At 40.6% G+C, this 20,763-nt stretch overlaps 9 non-coding genes across 9 annotated transcripts; all 9 read left to right on the top strand.

The window, feature by feature from the left end:
- The first annotated feature begins 2,428 nt into the window (after window positions 1-2,428).
- Window positions 2,429-2,510, top strand: TRNAS-AGA (transfer RNA serine (anticodon AGA)). The gene has a single exon. It is a non-coding gene; the product is annotated as a tRNA-Ser (tRNA).
- Window positions 2,511-6,451: 3,941 nt separating this feature from the next.
- On the top strand, window positions 6,452-6,533 carry TRNAS-AGA (transfer RNA serine (anticodon AGA)). The gene has a single exon. It is a non-coding gene; the product is annotated as a tRNA-Ser (tRNA).
- Window positions 6,534-7,814: 1,281 nt separating this feature from the next.
- On the top strand, window positions 7,815-7,886 carry TRNAH-GUG (transfer RNA histidin (anticodon GUG)). The gene has a single exon. It is a non-coding gene; the product is annotated as a tRNA-His (tRNA).
- Window positions 7,887-10,474: 2,588 nt separating this feature from the next.
- Window positions 10,475-10,556, top strand: TRNAS-AGA (transfer RNA serine (anticodon AGA)). Its single transcript has one exon. It is a non-coding gene; the product is annotated as a tRNA-Ser (tRNA).
- A 1,281-nt stretch (window positions 10,557-11,837) lies between these two features.
- On the top strand, window positions 11,838-11,909 carry TRNAH-GUG (transfer RNA histidin (anticodon GUG)). Its single transcript has one exon. It is a non-coding gene; the product is annotated as a tRNA-His (tRNA).
- A 2,588-nt stretch (window positions 11,910-14,497) lies between these two features.
- On the top strand, window positions 14,498-14,579 carry TRNAS-AGA (transfer RNA serine (anticodon AGA)). The gene has a single exon. It is a non-coding gene; the product is annotated as a tRNA-Ser (tRNA).
- Window positions 14,580-15,860: 1,281 nt separating this feature from the next.
- On the top strand, window positions 15,861-15,932 carry TRNAH-GUG (transfer RNA histidin (anticodon GUG)). The gene has a single exon. It is a non-coding gene; the product is annotated as a tRNA-His (tRNA).
- A 2,587-nt stretch (window positions 15,933-18,519) lies between these two features.
- TRNAS-AGA (transfer RNA serine (anticodon AGA)) lies at window positions 18,520-18,601 on the top strand. Its single transcript has one exon. It is a non-coding gene; the product is annotated as a tRNA-Ser (tRNA).
- A 1,281-nt stretch (window positions 18,602-19,882) lies between these two features.
- Window positions 19,883-19,954, top strand: TRNAH-GUG (transfer RNA histidin (anticodon GUG)). The gene has a single exon. It is a non-coding gene; the product is annotated as a tRNA-His (tRNA).
- The last annotated feature ends 809 nt before the right edge of the window (window positions 19,955-20,763 follow it).

Here is a 20,763-nt window from a genome sequence, read left to right on the forward strand (position 1 = left end):
AATGTATTTACTTACATAAATTATCATTCTTGAACCTATTGGGGGTGGAGGGGGAGCGGAGATCACCCCCCAGGTGCAGTTGAGTGACCTGTGTTGTGGCTCTCTAGAGGGAAGGCACACATTTTGCTGTCACCCAGCCCAATCCAGACGTGTATTGGGGCCAGGTTTCAGGCAAATAGAGCAGTAAGTGCAGAGAAATGTTCACTCTCTAAAAGTGGCATTTCTAAAATAGTAAAGTTAAATCCAACCTCACCAGTAAGTAGGATTTTCAATAAATAAATAAAGCTACTCCTCTCCGATATGGAATTACCAAATTAAAAGTATAGGGGAATACACAGAGCTAACCTATGAGAGGGGTAGACCTCACAGTAGTGAAAAATGAAATAGACTGTTTGGTACTTACAGGACACGCGAACCACCAAAGTACATAGCTTATTTTTTACTTACATAGCATCATGCACCTAGGACTACCTAGGGCCTACCTTAGGTGTAAATTATATGTAATAAAAGGGGAGTTTAAGGCTTGGCAAGTAGGCTGGGACTCCCCTGGGAGACCCCTGAGTCTATGCCCAGAACCATAACTCTGCCAGTCGAGTACTTACCTAAAAGCCGATAACTCACTTTTCTTCCATAGGCTAACATTGAGTGGTTGCACTTGGAAATTCTTCTAAGTGGTGTGGAGTTTTGGAACTTTAAAATATTCATCTAAAATCAGCCGAACAACGAATTCTGATTTACTCACCTGTTATCAGGAGAGACCTCAGTGCTGCATCTTGGAGCTCAGTACTGACCCTGAAAAGTAATTTTAACCGTACTTACCAGTAACACGAATTTCCTTCCATGGGATATCATTGCCTGCTTTTTGCTGAAAATTTTCTAAGTGTCGATTTTTGAAACTTACAAATATTCTTTAAAAATCGTACCAACTGTGAAAACGTAATTGTTTACCTGTTTTAGATAGATGTCCCAGTACTGAGCCTAGGAGCCCAGCACTGGATTACAAAAGTAACGAGAACGTGCTTTACCCGTAACTTGAATTTTCTTCCATTGGAAACCATTGACTGTTTTTCTGTGAAATTTCTTCTAAGTGTCGATTTTGCAAACATGTAAATATTCCTTAAAAATCGCCTGTATAACTTAAACGCAGTTTCTCAACTGCTTACAGGTGGTACAGTAGTGCTGGATCTAGGATCCAACACTGACCTAGAAAAAGTAACCATAATCCCACTTACCTGCTAAGTGAATTTCCTTCCATAGGATAACGTTGGTATTTTGATCAGCAAAAGTTTCTAAGTGTCAACTTTTAAAATAGCAAAATATTGCTTAAAAATCACAACAGTAACTAAAACGAATTTACTCACTTGTTTCCAAGAACTGTCCCAGGACTGAATCTAGGATCCAGTCCTGGATTTAGAAAAGTAATCCTGAAAGTAATTAATTGCATATAACTTAAAATTCCCATTGAGCTCAATGTATTATTGTGATTCAAATTGTGTTGCCTATTGCAATAAACTGTAACTATGACCTGCAAAAGTCAATTGCCTATTGCAAAGTATTTAACTAAAGCATCTCATTCTGAGAAAGTATATTTTGATACCTATTGTTGGTTCTAAAATAAAACAACAATATCTTTTGTATGCAAACCAATGGCCTAGAGTTCAGTTCTTGAGTGTGTGAGACCATTTGCTGACTGAGTGTGTACAACAAATGTTTTACACTGTACTCTGATACTACCTTACTGCTCGGCAAGCTACCACTTTAGAGAGTAAGGTTATATCTAACTTTAGCCTCTGGCAAACCTCTGGGGACTGGGGACTCTGTGCACACTGTACCTATTTGGGAACAGTATATACAGAGCCACTTTCTCACAGTAGTGATAAAGTGATTAGAGTCCTAAGGCCAACATAAAGATACAGCAAAACGTGAGGTAAAAAGCAAAAAGGTTGCTGGTAGGCCACCTTAAGGATGCCAGGTCTAACAAAAACTGAACTAAGGATAACATGAGTAAAACATCAGGTTTCTCTACTGCATTTGGTGAGACAAGTGGGCCTTCTTTTATCTTCCATTCAAGCAATCTTTGACAGACCCCTTTATTATAGAGCTTTTCAAGGATTAAAGATAAGGCACTTACAAAGGAGTCCCAAATACTCAGAGATGGTTGACTTCTGTAATATGGGTCGTAGACTAAAAGCAGCGCAAAAACAGAGTGCAACAGGGTCCAAAAAACTTGAGTGCCACAAGAGAGTTTGAATGCAAGCGTATCCTTTTACAGATCCAGAGATATACTCATGCAATTTTTGTTTTTAGGACAGAACGTGCATGATGAAAAAAACATTGTTTTTAAAAAGCGCATTGCAGAATATCAGTACTTTGATGTGGGAAAACTTCAAAACTTTCAAACAAAATATTTGTAGGCAGCTTACAGCAAGTTGTTGTGGGCGAGTGGTTAAGGCGATGGACTAGAAATCCATTGGGGTATCCCCGCGCAGGTTCGAATCCTGCCAACAACGAGAAGCTTTTTATTATCGGCTACAATTTCAGAAGTTAACCTTTAGTATTTCTTCCATTTCAGTTTTATAAATAGGTGGCTTATTTTTGTGTCACTATTGCCTCTCCACATATTTGTTATCGCTACCTCTTTCATGTCTTTGCTACACCTCATTCCTACTTTAGCACTGGTGTAAACGCTTCAAATTATTATACGGTTGCTCTCTCATTCATACCTGCGCATGCACTTGAAAGTTACTTTACCAATAAAAGACGCAAAGAGAGAAATAGAACAAAAGTGCTGGCTGGATTGGCAAACACACTTCATAAAACTGCATTTTCTTTTTTATTCTCCCCCGTGTTACATGCTTAACCTCCCCATGTGTAATTTCTCTTAACCTGCTGTCCCAGGAAGAGAATTTCATCTACAGGCTCTTTCTGTGTTTTTTTCCCTAGTCTGTCTTTCCCATTTCTTAGCTGTGTAACTGTTCCTTTACGCGCTCTATTTAAACGCCATCAATCTCATTTGAGCTCCTTGCTCCCGCTTCTGTTTTCTCCACCTCTCATACTGCCAGTTCTCTCTTTCTCTGTGGTTGGTGGCTACTTTCCTGAGCTTCCGAAGCCACGTGGTTCCTGCCTCTTGTTGTCAGACTTGAATTGGAAAAGGAACCATATTAACAAGCCTTTACCACTCACACACGGCGGAAGTTTATACTTTAATTCAGTGAGCTAAGAAAAGCGTGTTGTGGGTCCCCTAAGAGCCATGGTGCTTGCTTCATCATGATTTGGCACCAGTCATTAGCCGCAGCTCTGCTAATGAGCCACTGAGGTCAGTTTCAATATTTACTCAAAAACATAACCATGCAGCCCACCCCTCAACTGTGTATTTATCTTGCTTTTCTGCTGTTCGTGTGATTAGCTGGGAGGAGCTCACGGTGACATCCTCCCTATAAAAGTGTAGATGGATCACTCTCTAACTCTTTCTTGCTTCACATACAAATGGCTTGAAAGGTGCAGGGAAGATGCAGGTCTAATAGACAGAATAGAAGGTCTGTGCCAGGTGGGTTTCTCTGCATTGGTGTCGCATCACAGGTCCGCAAGTGTAATGTGTGATCTTTGACTCCTGGCATTTCACAAGCAGGCGGCCAGGAAACGGTTTCAGCCTATCAACCACTGAGGAGACGCAGCCTCTGAATGAGGAATGAGGAAGCAATGAATACATCCAGCCTATCACAGGAACAGCCCTGAGTGTTCCGAATTATAAATTCTCCATGTCACTGTATGTTGTTGAGCCCAAGTAGCTCGCCGTGATCGTATAGTGGTTAGTACTCTGCGTTGTGGCCGCAGCAACCTCGGTTCGAATCCGAGTCACAGCATTGTGGTTGGCAATGTCACGGCAGTAGGTTGTTAATTTTACAGAATTAGCAAATGTACCAGTGGTTTTTGTAAAATGTCTATTAAAAACAGATCCTTTCAAATATTTAAACCATCTAACAACAAATGATTTAAACTCGCATGATTATAAGCTGTAGCTATAATGTATTTACTTACATAAATTATCATTCTTGAACCTATTGGGGGTGGAGGGGGAGCGGAGATCACCCCCCAGGTGCAGTTGAGTGACCTGTGTTGTGGCTCTCTAGAGGGAAGGCACACATTTTGCTGTCACCCAGCCCAATCCAGACGTGTATTGGGGCCAGGTTTCAGGCAAATAGAGCAGTAAGTGCAGAGAAATGTTCACTCTCTAAAAGTGGCATTTCTAAAATAGTAAAGTTAAATCCAACCTCACCAGTAAGTAGGATTTTCAATAAATAAATAAAGCTACTCCTCTCCGATATGGAATTACCAAATTAAAAGTATAGGGGAATACACAGAGCTAACCTATGAGAGGGGTAGACCTCACAGTAGTGAAAAATGAAATAGACTGTTTGGTACTTACAGGACACGCGAACCACCAAAGTACATAGCTTATTTTTTACTTACATAGCATCATGCACCTAGGACTACCTAGGGCCTACCTTAGGTGTAAATTATATGTAATAAAAGGGGAGTTTAAGGCTTGGCAAGTAGGCTGGGACTCCCCTGGGAGACCCCTGAGTCTATGCCCAGAACCATAACTCTGCCAGTCGAGTACTTACCTAAAAGCCGATAACTCACTTTTCTTCCATAGGCTAACATTGAGTGGTTGCACTTGGAAATTCTTCTAAGTGGTGTGGAGTTTTGGAACTTTAAAATATTCATCTAAAATCAGCCGAACAACGAATTCTGATTTACTCACCTGTTATCAGGAGAGACCTCAGTGCTGCATCTTGGAGCTCAGTACTGACCCTGAAAAGTAATTTTAACCGTACTTACCAGTAACACGAATTTCCTTCCATGGGATATCATTGCCTGCTTTTTGCTGAAAATTTTCTAAGTGTCGATTTTTGAAACTTACAAATATTCTTTAAAAATCGTACCAACTGTGAAAACGTAATTGTTTACCTGTTTTAGATAGATGTCCCAGTACTGAGCCTAGGAGCCCAGCACTGGATTACAAAAGTAACGAGAACGTACTTTACCCGTAACTTGAATTTTCTTCCATTGGAAACCATTGACTGTTTTTCTGTGAAATTTCTTCTAAGTGTCGATTTTGCAAACATGTAAATATTCCTTAAAAATCGCCTGTATAACTTAAACGCAGTTTCTCAACTGCTTACAGGTGGTACAGTAGTGCTGGATCTAGGATCCAACACTGACCTAGAAAAAGTAACCATAATCCCACTTACCTGCTAAGTGAATTTCCTTCCATAGGATAACGTTGGTATTTTGATCAGCAAAAGTTTCTAAGTGTCAACTTTTAAAATAGCAAAATATTGCTTAAAAATCACAACAGTAACTAAAACGAATTTACTCACTTGTTTCCAAGAACTGTCCCAGGACTGAATCTAGGATCCAGTCCTGGATTTAGAAAAGTAATCCTGAAAGTAATTAATTGCATATAACTTAAAATTCCCATTGAGCTCAATGTATTATTGTGATTCAAATTGTGTTGCCTATTGCAATAAACTGTAACTATGACCTGCAAAAGTCAATTGCCTATTGCAAAGTATTTAACTAAAGCATCTCATTCTGAGAAAGTATATTTTGATACCTATTGTTGGTTCTAAAATAAAACAACAATATCTTTTGTATGCAAACCAATGGCCTAGAGTTCAGTTCTTGAGTGTGTGAGACCATTTGCTGACTGAGTGTGTACAACAAATGTTTTACACTGTACTCTGATACTACCTTACTGCTCGGCAAGCTACCACTTTAGAGAGTAAGGTTATATCTAACTTTAGCCTCTGGCAAACCTCTGGGGACTGGGGACTCTGTGCACACTGTACCTATTTGGGAACAGTATATACAGAGCCACTTTCTCACAGTAGTGATAAAGTGATTAGAGTCCTAAGGCCAACATAAAGATACAGCAAAACGTGAGGTAAAAAGCAAAAAGGTTGCTGGTAGGCCACCTTAAGGATGCCAGGTCTAACAAAAACTGAACTAAGGATAACATGAGTAAAACATCAGGTTTCTCTACTGCATTTGGTGAGACAAGTGGGCCTTCTTTTATCTTCCATTCAAGCAATCTTTGACAGACCCCTTTATTATAGAGCTTTTCAAGGATTAAAGATAAGGCACTTACAAAGGAGTCCCAAATACTCAGAGATGGTTGACTTCTGTAATATGGGTCGTAGACTAAAAGCAGCGCAAAAACAGAGTGCAACAGGGTCCAAAAAACTTGAGTGCCACAAGAGAGTTTGAATGCAAGCGTATCCTTTTACAGATCCAGAGATATACTCATGCAATTTTTGTTTTTAGGACAGAACGTGCATGATGAAAAAAACATTGTTTTTAAAAAGCGCATTGCAGAATATCAGTACTTTGATGTGGGAAAACTTCAAAACTTTCAAACAAAATATTTGTAGGCAGCTTACAGCAAGTTGTTGTGGGCGAGTGGTTAAGGCGATGGACTAGAAATCCATTGGGGTATCCCCGCGCAGGTTCGAATCCTGCCAACAACGAGAAGCTTTTTATTATCGGCTACAATTTCAGAAGTTAACCTTTAGTATTTCTTCCATTTCAGTTTTATAAATAGGTGGCTTATTTTTGTGTCACTATTGCCTCTCCACATATTTGTTATCGCTACCTCTTTCATGTCTTTGCTACACCTCATTCCTACTTTAGCACTGGTGTAAACGCTTCAAATTATTATACGGTTGCTCTCTCATTCATACCTGCGCATGCACTTGAAAGTTACTTTACCAATAAAAGACGCAAAGAGAGAAATAGAACAAAAGTGCTGGCTGGATTGGCAAACACACTTCATAAAACTGCATTTTCTTTTTTATTCTCCCCCGTGTTACATGCTTAACCTCCCCATGTGTAATTTCTCTTAACCTGCTGTCCCAGGAAGAGAATTTCATCTACAGGCTCTTTCTGTGTTTTTTTCCCTAGTCTGTCTTTCCCATTTCTTAGCTGTGTAACTGTTCCTTTACGCGCTCTATTTAAACGCCATCAATCTCATTTGAGCTCCTTGCTCCCGCTTCTGTTTTCTCCACCTCTCATACTGCCAGTTCTCTCTTTCTCTGTGGTTGGTGGCTACTTTCCTGAGCTTCCGAAGCCACGTGGTTCCTGCCTCTTGTTGTCAGACTTGAATTGGAAAAGGAACCATATTAACAAGCCTTTACCACTCACACACGGCGGAAGTTTATACTTTAATTCAGTGAGCTAAGAAAAGCGTGTTGTGGGTCCCCTAAGAGCCATGGTGCTTGCTTCATCATGATTTGGCACCAGTCATTAGCCGCAGCTCTGCTAATGAGCCACTGAGGTCAGTTTCAATATTTACTCAAAAACATAACCATGCAGCCCACCCCTCAACTGTGTATTTATCTTGCTTTTCTGCTGTTCGTGTGATTAGCTGGGAGGAGCTCACGGTGACATCCTCCCTATAAAAGTGTAGATGGATCACTCTCTAACTCTTTCTTGCTTCACATACAAATGGCTTGAAAGGTGCAGGGAAGATGCAGGTCTAATAGACAGAATAGAAGGTCTGTGCCAGGTGGGTTTCTCTGCATTGGTGTCGCATCACAGGTCCGCAAGTGTAATGTGTGATCTTTGACTCCTGGCATTTCACAAGCAGGCGGCCAGGAAACGGTTTCAGCCTATCAACCACTGAGGAGACGCAGCCTCTGAATGAGGAATGAGGAAGCAATGAATACATCCAGCCTATCACAGGAACAGCCCTGAGTGTTCCGAATTATAAATTCTCCATGTCACTGTATGTTGTTGAGCCCAAGTAGCTCGCCGTGATCGTATAGTGGTTAGTACTCTGCGTTGTGGCCGCAGCAACCTCGGTTCGAATCCGAGTCACGGCATTGTGGTTGGCAATGTCACGGCAGTTGGGTGTTAATTTTACAGAATTAGCAAATGTACCAGTGGTTTTTGTAAAATGTCTATTAAAAACAGATCCTTTCAAATATTTAAACCATCTAACAACAAATGATTTAAACTCGCATGATTATAAGCTGTAGCTATAATGTATTTACTTACATAAATTATCGTTCTTGAACCTATTGGGGGTGGAGGGGGAGCGGAGATCACCCCCCAGGTGCAGTTGAGTGACCTGTGTTGTGGCTCTCTAGAGGGAAGGCACACATTTTGCTGTCACCCAGCCCAATCCAAACGTGTATTGGGGCCATGTTTCAGGCAAATAGAGCAGTAAGTGCAGAGAAATGTTCACTCTCTAAAAGTGGCATTTCTAAAATAGTAAAGTTAAATCCAACCTCACCAGTAAGTAGGATTTTCAATAAATAAATAAAGCTACTCCTCTCCGATATGGAATTACCAAATTAAAAGTATAGGGGAATACACAGAGCTAACCTATGAGACGGGTAGACCTCACAGTAGTGAAAAATGAAATAGACTGTTTGGTACTTACAGGACACGCGAACCACCAAAGTACATAGCTTATTTTTTACTTACATAGCATCATGCACCTAGGACTACCTAGGGCCTACCTTAGGTATAAATTATATGTAATAAAAGGGGAGTTTAAGGCTTGGCAAGTAGGCTGGGACTCCCCTGGGAGACCCCTGAGTCTATGCCCAGAACCATAACTCTGCCAGTCGAGTACTTACCTAAAAGCCGATAACTCACTTTTCTTCCATAGGCTAACATTGAGTGGTTTCACTTGGAAATTCTTCTAAGTGGTGTGGAGTTTTGGAACTTTAAAATATTCATCTAAAATCAGCCGAACAACGAATTCTGATTTACTCACCTGTTATCAGGAGAGACCTCAGTGCTGCATCTTGGAGCTCGGTACTGACCCTGAAAAGTAATTTTAACCGTACTTACCAGTAACACGAATTTCCTTCCATGGGATATCATTGCCTGCTTTTTGCTGAAAATTTTCTAAGTGTCGATTTTTGAAACTTACAAATATTCTTTAAAAATCGTACCAACTGTGAAAACGTAATTGTTTACCTGTTTTAGATAGATGTCCCAGTACTGAGCCTAGGAGCCCAGCACTGGATTACAAAAGTAACGAGAACGTACTTTACCCGTAACTTGAATTTTCTTCCATTGGAAACCATTGACTGTTTTTCTGTGAAATTTCTTCTAAGTGTCGATTTTGCAAACATGTAAATATTCCTTAAAAATCGCCTGTATAACTTAAACGCAGTTTCTCAACTGCTTACAGGTGGTACAGTAGTGCTGGATCTAGGATCCAACACTGACCTAGAAAAAGTAACCATAATCCCACTTACCTGCTAAGTGAATTTCCTTCCATAGGATAACGTTGGTATTTTGATCAGCAAAAGTTTCTAAGTGTCAACTTTTAAAATAGCAAAATATTGCTTAAAAATCACAACAGTAACTAAAACGAATTTACTCACTTGTTTCCAAGAACTGTCCCAGGACTGAATCTAGGATCCAGTCCTGGATTTAGAAAAGTAATCCTGAAAGTAATTAATTGCATATAACTTAAAATTCCCATTGAGCTCAATGTATTATTGTGATTCAAATTGTGTTGCCTATTGCAATAAACTGTAACTATGACCTGCAAAAGTCAATTGCCTATTGCAAAGTATTTAACTAAAGCATCTCATTCTGAGAAAGTATATTTTGATACCTATTGTTGGTTCTAAAATAAAACAACAATATCTTTTGTATGCAAACCAATGGCCTAGAGTTCAGTTCTTGAGTGTGTGAGACCATTTGCTGACTGAGTGTGTACAACAAATGTTTTACACTGTACTCTGATACTGCCTTACTGCTCGGCAAGCTACCACTTTAGAGAGTAAGGTTATATCTAACTTTAGCCTCTGCCAAACCTCTGGGGACTGGGGACTCTGTGCACACTGTACCTATTTGGGAACAGTATATACAGAGCCACTTTCTCACAGTAGTGATAAAGTGATTAGAGTCCTAAGGCCAACATAAAGATACAGCAAAACGTGAGGTGAAAAGCAAAAAGGTTGCTGGTAGGCCACCTTAAGGATGCCAGGTCTAACAAAAACTGAACTAAGGATAACATGAGTAAAACATCAGGTTTCTCTACTGCATTTGGTGAGACAAGTGGGCCTTCTTTTATCTTCCATTCAAGCAATCTTTGACAGACCCCTTTATTATAGAGCTTTTCAAGGATTAAAGATAAGGCACTTACAAAGGAGTCCCAAATACTCAGAGATGGTTGACTTCTGTAATATGGGTCGTAGACTAAAAGCAGCGCAAAAACAGAGTGCAACAGGGTCCAAAAAACTTGAGTGCCACAAGAGAGTTTGAATGCAAGCGTATCCTTTTACAGATCCAGAGATATACTCATGCAATTTTTGTTTTTAGGACAGAACGTGCATGATGAAAAAACCATTGTTTTTAAAAAGCGCATTGCAGAATATCAGTACTTTGATGTGGGAAAACTTCAAAACTTTCAAACAAAATATTTGTAGGCAGCTTACAGCAAGTTGTTGTGGCCGAGTGGTTAAGGCGATGGACTAGAAATCCATTGGGGTATCCCCGCGCAGGTTCGAATCCTGCCAACAACGAGAAGCTTTTTATTATCGGCTACAATTTCAGAAGTTAACCTTTAGTATTTCTTCCATTTCAGTTTTATAAATAGGTGGCTTATTTTTGTGTCACTATTGCCTCTCCACATATTTGTTATCGCTACCTCTTTCATGTCTTTGCTACACCTCATTCCTACTTTAGCACTGGTGTAAACGCTTCAAATTATTATACGGTTGCTCTCTCATTCATACCTGCGCATGCACTTGAAAGTTACTTTACCAATAAAAGACGCAAAGAGAGAAATAGAACAAAAGTGCTGGCTGGATTGGCAAACACACTTCATAAAACTGCATTTTCTTTTTTATTCTCCCCCGTGTTACATGCTTAACCTCCCCATGTGTAATTTCTCTTAACCTGCTGTCCCAGGAAGAGAATTTCATCTACAGGCTCTTTCTGTGTTTTTTTCCCTAGTCTGTCTTTCCCATTTCTTAGCTGTGTAACTGTTCCTTTACGCGCTCTATTTAAACGCCATCAATCTCATTTGAGCTCCTTGCTCCCGCTTCTGTTTTCTCCACCTCTCATACTGCCAGTTCTCTCTTTCTCTGTGGTTGGTGGCTACTTTCCTGAGCTTCCGAAGCCACGTGGTTCCTGCCTCTTGTTGTCAGACTTGAATTGGAAAAGGAACCATATTAACAAGCCTTTACCACTCACAGACGGCGGAAGTTTATACTTTAATTCAGTGAGCTAAGAAAAGCGTGTTGTGGGTCCCCTACGAGCCATGGTGCTTGCTTCATCATGATTTGGCACCAGTCATTAGCCGCAGCTCTGCTAATGAGCCACTGAGGTCAGTTTCAATATTTACTCAAAAACATAACCATGCAGCCCACCCCTCAACTGTGTATTTATCTTGCTTTTCTGCTGTTCGTGTGATTAGCTGGGAGGAGCTCACGGCGACATCCTCCCTATAAAAGTGTAGATGGATCACTCTCTAACTCTTTCTTGCTTCACATACAAATGGCTTGAAAGGTGCAGGGAAGATGCAGGTCTAATAGACAGAATAGAAGGTCTGTGCCAGGTGGGTTTCTCTGCATTGGTGTCGCATCACAGGTCCGCAAGTGTAATGTGTGATCTTTGACTCCTGGCATTTCACAAGCAGGCGGCCAGGAAACGGTTTCAGCCTATCAACCACTGAGGAGACGCAGCCTCTGAATGAGGAATGAGGAAGCAATGAATACATCCAGCCTATCACAGGAACAGCCCTGAGTGTTCCGAATTATAAATTCTCCATGTCACTGTATGTTGTTGAGCCCAAGTAGCTCGCCGTGATCGTATAGTGGTTAGTACTCTGCGTTGTGGCCGCAGCAACCTCGGTTCGAATCCGAGTCACGGCATTGTGGTTGGCAATGTCACGGCAGTTGGGTGTTAATTTTACAGAATTAGCAAATGTACCAGTGGTTTTTGTAAAATGTCTATTAAAAACAGATCCTTTCAAATATTTAAACCATCTAACAACAAATGATTTAAACTCGCATGATTATAAGCTGTAGCTATAATGTATTTACTTACTTAAATTATCGTTCTTGAACCTATTGGGGGTGGAGGGGGAGCGGAGATCACCCCCCAGGTGCAGTTGAGTGACCTGTGTTGTGGCTCTCTAGAGGGAAGGCACACATTTTGCTGTCACCCAGCCCAATCCAGACGTGTATTGGGGCCAGGTTTCAGGCAAATAGAGCAGTAAGTGCAGAGAAATGTTCACTCTCTAAAAGTGGCATTTCTAAAATAGTAAAGTTAAATCCAACCTCACCAGTAAGTAGGATTTTCAATAAATAAATAAAGCTACTCCTCTCCGATATGGAATTACCAAATTAAAAGTATAGGGGAATACACAGAGCTAACCTATGAGACGGGTAGACCTCACAGTAGTGAAAAATGAAATAGACTGTTTGGTACTTACAGGACACGCGAACCACCAAAGTACATAGCTTATTTTTTACTTACATAGCATCATGCACCTAGGACTACCTAGGGCCTACCTTAGGTATAAATTATATGTAATAAAAGGGGAGTTTAAGGCTTGGCAAGTAGGCTGGGACTCCCCTGGGAGACCCCTGAGTCTATGCCCAGAACCATAACTCTGCCAGTCGAGTACTTACCTAAAAGCCGATAACTCACTTTTCTTCCATAGGCTAACATTGAGTGGTTTCACTTGGAAATTCTTCTAAGTGGTGTGGAGTTTTGGAACTTTAAAATATTCATCTAAAATCAGCCGAACAACGAATTCTGATTTACTCACCTGTTATCAGGAGAGACCTCAGTGCTGCATCTTGGAGCTCGGTACTGACCCTGAAAAGTAATTTTAACCGTACTTACCAGTAACACGAATTTCCTTCCATGGGATATCATTGCCTGCTTTTTGCTGAAAATTTTCTAAGTGTCGATTTTTGAAACTTACAAATATTCTTTAAAAATCGTACCAACTGTGAAAACGTAATTGTTTACCTGTTTTAGATAGATGTCCCAGTACTGAGCCTAGGAGCCCAGCACTGGATTACAAAAGTAACGAGAACGTACTTTACCCGTAACTTGAATTTTCTTCCATTGGAAACCATTGACTGTTTTTCTGTGAAATTTCTTCTAAGTGTCGATTTTGCAAACATGTAAATATTCCTTAAAAATCGCCTGTATAACTTAAACGCAGTTTCTCAACTGCTTACAGGTGGTACAGTAGTGCTGGATCTAGGATCCAACACTGACCTAGAAAAAGTAACCATAATCCCACTTACCTGCTAAGTGAATTTCCTTCCATAGGATAACGTTGGTATTTTGATCAGCAAAAGTTTCTAAGTGTCAACTTTTAAAATAGCAAAATATTGCTTAAAAATCACAACAGTAACTAAAACGAATTTACTCACTTGTTTCCAAGAACTGTCCCAGGACTGAATCTAGGATCCAGTCCTGGATTTAGAAAAGTAATCCTGAAAGTAATTAATTGCATATAACTTAAAATTCCCATTGAGCTCAATGTATTATTGTGATTCAAATTGTGTTGCCTATTGCAATAAACTGTAACTATGACCTGCAAAAGTCAATTGCCTATTGCAAAGTATTTAACTAAAGCATCTCATTCTGAGAAAGTATATTTTGATACCTATTGTTGGTTCTAAAATAAAACAACAATATCTTTTGTATGCAAACCAATGGCCTAGAGTTCAGTTCTTGAGTGTGTGAGACCATTTGCTGACTGAGTGTGTACAACAAATGTTTTACACTGTACTCTGATACTGCCTTACTGCTCGGCAAGCTACCACTTTAGAGAGTAAGGTTATATCTAACTTTAGCCTCTGCCAAACCTCTGGGGACTGGGGACTCTGTGCACACTGTACCTATTTGGGAACAGTATATACAGAGCCACTTTCTCACAGTAGTGATAAAGTGATTAGAGTCCTAAGGCCAAGATAAAGATACAGCAAAACGTGAGGTGAAAAGCAAAAAGGTTGCTGGTAGGCCACCTTAAGGATGCCAGGTCTAACAAAAACTGAACTAAGGATAACATGAGTAAAACATCAGGTTTCTCTACTGCATTTGGTGAGACAAGTGGGCCTTCTTTTATCTTCCATTCAAGCAATCTTTGACAGACCCCTTTATTATAGAGCTTTTCAAGGATTAAAGATAAGGCACTTACAAAGGAGTCCCAAATACTAAGAGATGGTTGACTTCTGTAATATGGGTCGTAGACTAAAAGCAGCGCAAAAACAGAGTGCAACAGGGTCCAAAAAACTTGAGTGCCACAAGAGAGTTTGAATGCAAGCGTATCCTTTTACAGATCCAGAGATATACTCATGCAATTTTTGTTTTTAGGACAGAACGTGCATGATGAAAAAAACATTGTTTTTAAAAAGCGCATTGCAGAATATCAGTACTTTGATGTGGGAAAACTTCAAAACTTTCAAACAAAATATTTGTAGGCAGCTTAAAGCAAGTTGTTGTGGCCGAGTGGTTAAGGCGATGGACTAGAAATCCATTGGGGAATCCCCGCGCAGGTTCGAATCCTGCCAACAACGAGAAGCTTTTTATTATCGGCTACAATTTCAGAAGTTAACCTTTAGTATTTCTTCCATTTCAGTTTTATAAATAGGTGGCTTATTTTTGTGTCACTATTGCCTCTCCACATATTTGTTATCGCTACCTCTTTCATGTCTTTGCTACACCTCATTCCTACTTTAGCACTGGTGTAAACGCTTCAAATTATTATACGGTTGCTCTCTCATTCATACCTGCGCATGCACTTGAAAGTTACTTTACCAATAAAAGACGCAAAGAGAGAAATAGAACAAAAGTGCTGGCTGGATTGGCAAACACACTTCATAAAACTGCATTTTCTTTTTTATTCTCCCCCGTGTTACATGCTTAACCTCCCCATGTGTAATTTCTCTTAACCTGCTGTCCCAGGAAGAGAATTTCATCTACAGGCTCTTTCTGTGTTTTTTTCCCTAGTCTGTCTTTCCCATTTCTTAGCTGTGTAACTGTTCCTTTACGCGCTCTATTTAAACGCCATCAATCTCATTTGAGCTCCTTGCTCCCGCTTCTGTTTTCTCCACCTCTCATACTGCCAGTTCTCTCTTTCTCTGTGGTTGGTGGCTACTTTCCTGAGCTTCCGAAGCCACGTGGTTCCTGCCTCTTGTTGTCAGACTTGAATTGGAAAAGGAACCATATTAACAAGCCTTTACCACTCACAGACGGCGGAAGTTTATACTTTAATTCAGTGAGCTAAGAAAAGCGTGTTGTGGGTCCCCTACGAGCCATGGTGCTTGCTTCATCATGATTTGGCACCAGTCATTAGCCGCAGCTCTGCTAATGAGCCACTGAGGTCAGTTTCAATATTTACTCAAAAACATAACCATGCAGCCCACCCCTCAACTGTGTATTTATCTTGCTTTTCTGCTGTTCGTGTGATTAGCTGGGAGGAGCTCACGGCGACATCCTCCCTATAAAAGTGTAGATGGATCACTCTCTAACTCTTTCTTGCTTCACATACAAATGGCTTGAAAGGTGCAGGGAAGATGCAGGTCTAATAGACAGAATAGAAGGTCTGTGCCAGGTGGGTTTCTCTGCATTGGTGTCGCATCACAGGTCCGCAAGTGTAATGTGTGATCTTTGACTCCTGGCATTTCACAAGCAGGCGGCCAGGAAACGGTTTCAGCCTATCAACCACTGAGGAGACGCAGCCTCTGAATGAGGAATGAGGAAGCAATGAATACATCCAGCCTATCACAGGAACAGCCCTGAGTGTTCCGAATTATAAATTCTCCATGTCACTGTATGTTGTTGAGCCCAAGTAGCTCGCCGTGATCGTATAGTGGTTAGTACTCTGCGTTGTGGCCGCAGCGACCTCGGTTCGAATCCGAGTCACGGCATTGTGGTTGGCAATGTCACGGCAGTTGGGTGTTAATTTTACAGAATTAGCAAATGTACCAGTGGTTTTTGTAAAATGTCTATTAAAAACAGATCCTTTCAAATATTTAAACCATCTAACAACAAATGATTTAAACTCGCATGATTATAAGCTGTAGCTATAATGTATTTACTTACTTAAATTATCGTTCTTGAACCTATTGGGGGTGGAGGGGGAGCGGAGATCACCCCCCAGGTGCAGTTGAGTGACCTGTGTTGTGGCTCTCTAGAGGGAAGGCACACATTTTGCTGTCACCCAGCCCAATCCAGACGTGTATTGGGGCCAGGTTTCAGGCAAATAGAGCAGTAAGTGCAGAGAAATGTTCACTCTCTAAAAGTGGCATTTCTAAAATAGTAAAGTTAAATCCAACCTCACCAGTAAGTAGGATTTTCAATAAATAAATAAAGCTACTCCTCTCCGATATGGAATTACCAAATTAAAAGTATAGGGGAATACACAGAGCTAACCTATGAGACGGGTAGACCTCACAGTAGTGAAAAATGAAATAGACTGTTTGGTACTTACAGGACACGCGAACCACCAAAGTACATAGCTTATTTTTTACTTACATAGCATCATGCACCTAGGACTACCTAGGGCCTACCTTAGGTATAAATTATATGTAATAAAAGGGGAGTTTAAGGCTTGGCAAGTAGGCTGGGACTCCCCTGGGAGACCCCTGAGTCTATGCCCAGAACCATAACTCTGCCAGTCGAGTACTTACCTAAAAGCCGATAACTCACTTTTCTTCCATAGGCTATCATTGAGTGGTTTCACTTGGAAATTCTTCTAAGTGGTGTGGAGTTTTGGAACTTTAAAATATTCATCTAAAATCAGCCGAACAACGAATTCTGATTTACTCACCTGTTATCAGGAGAGACCTCAGTGCTGCATCTTGGAGCTCGGTACTGACCCTGAAAAGTAATTTTAACCGTACTTACCAGTAACTCGAATTTCCTTCCATGGGATATCATTGCCTGCTTTTTGCTGAAAATTTTCTAAGTGTCGATTTTTGAAACTTACAAATATTCTTTAAAAATCGTACCAACTGTGAAAACGTAATTGTTTACCTGTTTTAGATAGATGTCCCAGTACTGAGCCTAGGAGCCCAGCACTGGATTACAAAAGTAACGAGAACGTACTTTACCCGTAACTTGAATTTTCTTCCATTGGAAACCATTGACTGTTTTTCTGTGAAATTTCTTCTAAGTGTCGATTTTGCAAACATGTAAATATTCCTTAAAAATCGCCTGTATAACTTAAACGCAGTTTCTCAACTGCTTACAGGTGGTACAGTAGTGCTGGATCTAGGATCCAACACTGACCTAGAAATGTAACCATAATCCCACTTACCTGCTAAGTGAATTTCCTTCCATAGGATAACGTTGGTATTTTGATCAGCAAAAGTTTCTAAGTGTCAACTTTTAAAATAGCAAAATATTGCTTAAAAATCACAACAGTAACTAAAACGAATTTACTCACTTGTTTCCAAGAACTGTCCCAGGACTGAATCTAGGATCCAGTCCTGGATTTAGAAAAGTAATCCTGAAAGTAATTAATTGCATATAACTTAAAATTCCCATTGAGCTCAATGTATTATTGTGATTCAAATTGTGTTGCCTATTGCAATAAACTGTAACTATGACCTGCAAAAGTCAATTGCCTATTGCAAAGTATTTAACTAAAGCATCTCATTCTGAGAAAGTATATTTTGATACCTATTGTTGGTTCTAAAATAAAACAACAATATCTTTTGTATGCAAACCAATGGCCTAGAGTTCAGTTCTTGAGTGTGTGAGACCATTTGCTGACTGAGTGTGTACAACAAATGTTTTACACTGTACTCTGATACTGCCTTACTGCTCGGCAAGCTACCACTTTAGAGAGTAAGGTTATATCTAACTTTAGCCTCTGCCAAACCTCTGGGGACTGGGGACTCTGTGCACACTGTACCTATTTGGGAACAGTATATACAGAGCCACTTTCTCACAGTAGTGATAAAGTGATTAGAGTCCTAAGGCCAACATAAAGATACAGCAAAACGTGAGGTGAAAAGCAAAAAGGTTGCTGGTAGGCCACCTTAAGGATGCCAGGTCTAACAAAAACTGAACTAAGGATAACATGAGTAAAACATCAGGTGTCTCTACTGCATTTGGTGAGACAAGTGGGCCTTCTTTTATCTTCCATTCAAGCAATCTTTGACAGACCCCTTTATTATAGAGCTTTTCAAGGATTAAAGATAAGGCACTTACAAAGGAGTCCCAAATACTCAGAGATGGTTGACTTCTGTAATATGGGTCGTAGACTAAAAGCAGCGCAAAAACAGAGTGCAACAGGGTCCAAAAAACTTGAGTGCCACAAGAGAGTTTGAATGCAAGCGTATCCTTTTACAGATCCAGAGATATACTCATGCAATTTTTGTTTTTAGGACAGAACGTGCATGATGAAAAAACCATTGTTTTTAAAAAGCGCATTGCAGAATATCAGTTCTTTGATGTGGGAAAACTTCAAAACTTTCAAACAAAATATTTGTAGGCAGCTTACAGCAAGTTGTTGTGGCCGAGTGGTTAAGGCGATGGACTAGAAATCCATTGGGGTATCCCCGCGCAGGTTCGAATCCTGCCAACAACGAGAATCTTTTTATTATCGGCTACAATTTCAGAAGTTAACCTTTAGTATTTCTTCCATTTCAGTTTTATAAATAGGTGGCTTATTTTTGTGTCACTATTGCCTCTCCACATATTTGTTATCGCTACCTCTTTCATGTCTTTGCTACACCTCATTCCTACTTTAGCACTGGTGTAAACGCTTCAAATTATTATACGGTTGTTCTCTCATTCATACCTGCGCATGCACTTGAAAGTTACTTTACCAATAAAAGACGCAAAGAGAGAAATAGAACAAAAGTGCTGGCTGGATTGGCAAACACACTTCATAAAACTGCATTTTCTTTTTTATTCTCCCCCGTGTTACATGCTTAACCTCCCCATGTGTAATTTCTCTTAACCTGCTGTCCCAGGAAGAGAATTTCATGTACAGGCTCTTTCTGTGTTTTTTTCCCTAGTCTGTCTTTCCCATTTCTTAGCTGTGTAACTGTTCCTTTACGCGCTCTATTTAAACGCCATCAATCTCATTTGAGCTCCTTACTCCCGCTTCTGTTTTCTCCACCTCTCATACTGCCAGTTCTCTCTTTCTCTGTGGTTGGTGGCTACTTTCCTGAGCTTCCGAAGCCACGTGGTTCCTGCCTCTTGTTGTCAGACTTGAATTGGAAAAGGAACCATATTAACAAGCCTTTACCACTCACACACGGCGGAAGTTTATACTTTAATTCAGTGAGCTAAGAAAAGCGTGTTGTGGGTCCCCTACGAGCCATGGTGCTTGCTTCATCATGATTTGGCACCAGTCATTAGCCGCAGCTCTGCTAATGAGCCACTGAGGTCAGTTTCAATATTTACTCAAAAACATAACCATGCAGCCCACCCCTCAACTGTGTATTTATCTTGCTTTTCTGCTGTTCGTGTGATTAGCTGGGAGGAGCTCACGGCGACATCCTCCCTATAAAAGTGTAGATGGATCACTCTCTAACTCTTTCTTGCTTCACATACAAATGGCTTGAAAGGTGCAGGGAAGATGCAGGTCTAATAGACAGAATAGAAGGTCTGTGCCAGGTGGGTTTCTCTGCATTGGTGTCCCATCACAGGTCCGCAAGTGTAATGTGTGATCTTTGACTCCTGGCATTTCACAAGCAGGCGGCCAGGAAACGGTTTCAGCCTATCAACCACTGAGGAGACGCAGCCTCTGAATGAGGAATGAGGAAGCAATGAATACATCCAGCCTATCACAGGAACAGCCCTGAGTGTTCCGAATTATAAATTCTCCATGTCACTGTATGTCGTTGAGCCCAAGTAGCTCGCCGTGATCGTATAGTGGTTAGTACTCTGCGTTGTGGCCGCAGCAACCTCGGTTCGAATCCGAGTCACGGCATTGTGGTTGGCAATGTCACGGCAGTTGGGTGTTAATTTTACAGAATTAGCAAATGTACCAGTGGTTTTTGTAAAATGTCTATTAAAAACAGATCCTTTCAAATATTTAAACCATCTAACAACAAATGATTTAAACTCGCATGATTATAAGCTGTAGCTATAATGTATTTACTTACATAAATTATCGTTCTTGAACCTATTGGGGGTGGAGGGGGAGCGGAGCTCACCCCCCAGGTGCAGTTGAGTGACCTGTGTTGTGGCTCTCTAGAGGGAAGGCACAAATTTTGCTGTCACCCAGCCCAATCCAGACGTGTATTGGGGCCAGGTTTCAGGCAAATAGAGCAGTAAGTGCAGAGAAATGTTCACTCTCTAAAAGTGGCATTTCTAAAATAGTAAAGTTAAATCCAACCTCACCAGTAAGTAGGATTTTCAATAAATAAATAAAGCTACTCCTCTCCGATATGGAATTACCAAATTAAAAGTATAGGGGAATACACAGAGCTAACCTATGAGAGGGGTAGACCTCACAGTAGTGAAAAATGAAATAGACTGTTTGGTACTTACAGGACACGCGAACCACCAAAGTACATAGCTTATTTTTTACTTACATAGCATCATGCACCTAGGACTACCTAGGGCCTACCTTAGGTGTAAATTATATGTAATAAAAGGGGAGTTTAAGGCTTGGCAAGTAGGCTGGGACTCCCCTGGGAGACCCCTGAGTCTATGCCCAGAACCATAACTCTGCCAGTCGAGTACTTACCTAAAAGCCGATAACTCACTTTTCTTCCATAGGCTAACATTGAGTGG

This window comes from Triturus cristatus, chromosome 12 (assembly GCF_964204655.1).
Source record: "Triturus cristatus chromosome 12, aTriCri1.1, whole genome shotgun sequence".
NCBI classification, from domain to species: Eukaryota; Metazoa; Chordata; class Amphibia; order Caudata; family Salamandridae; genus Triturus; species Triturus cristatus.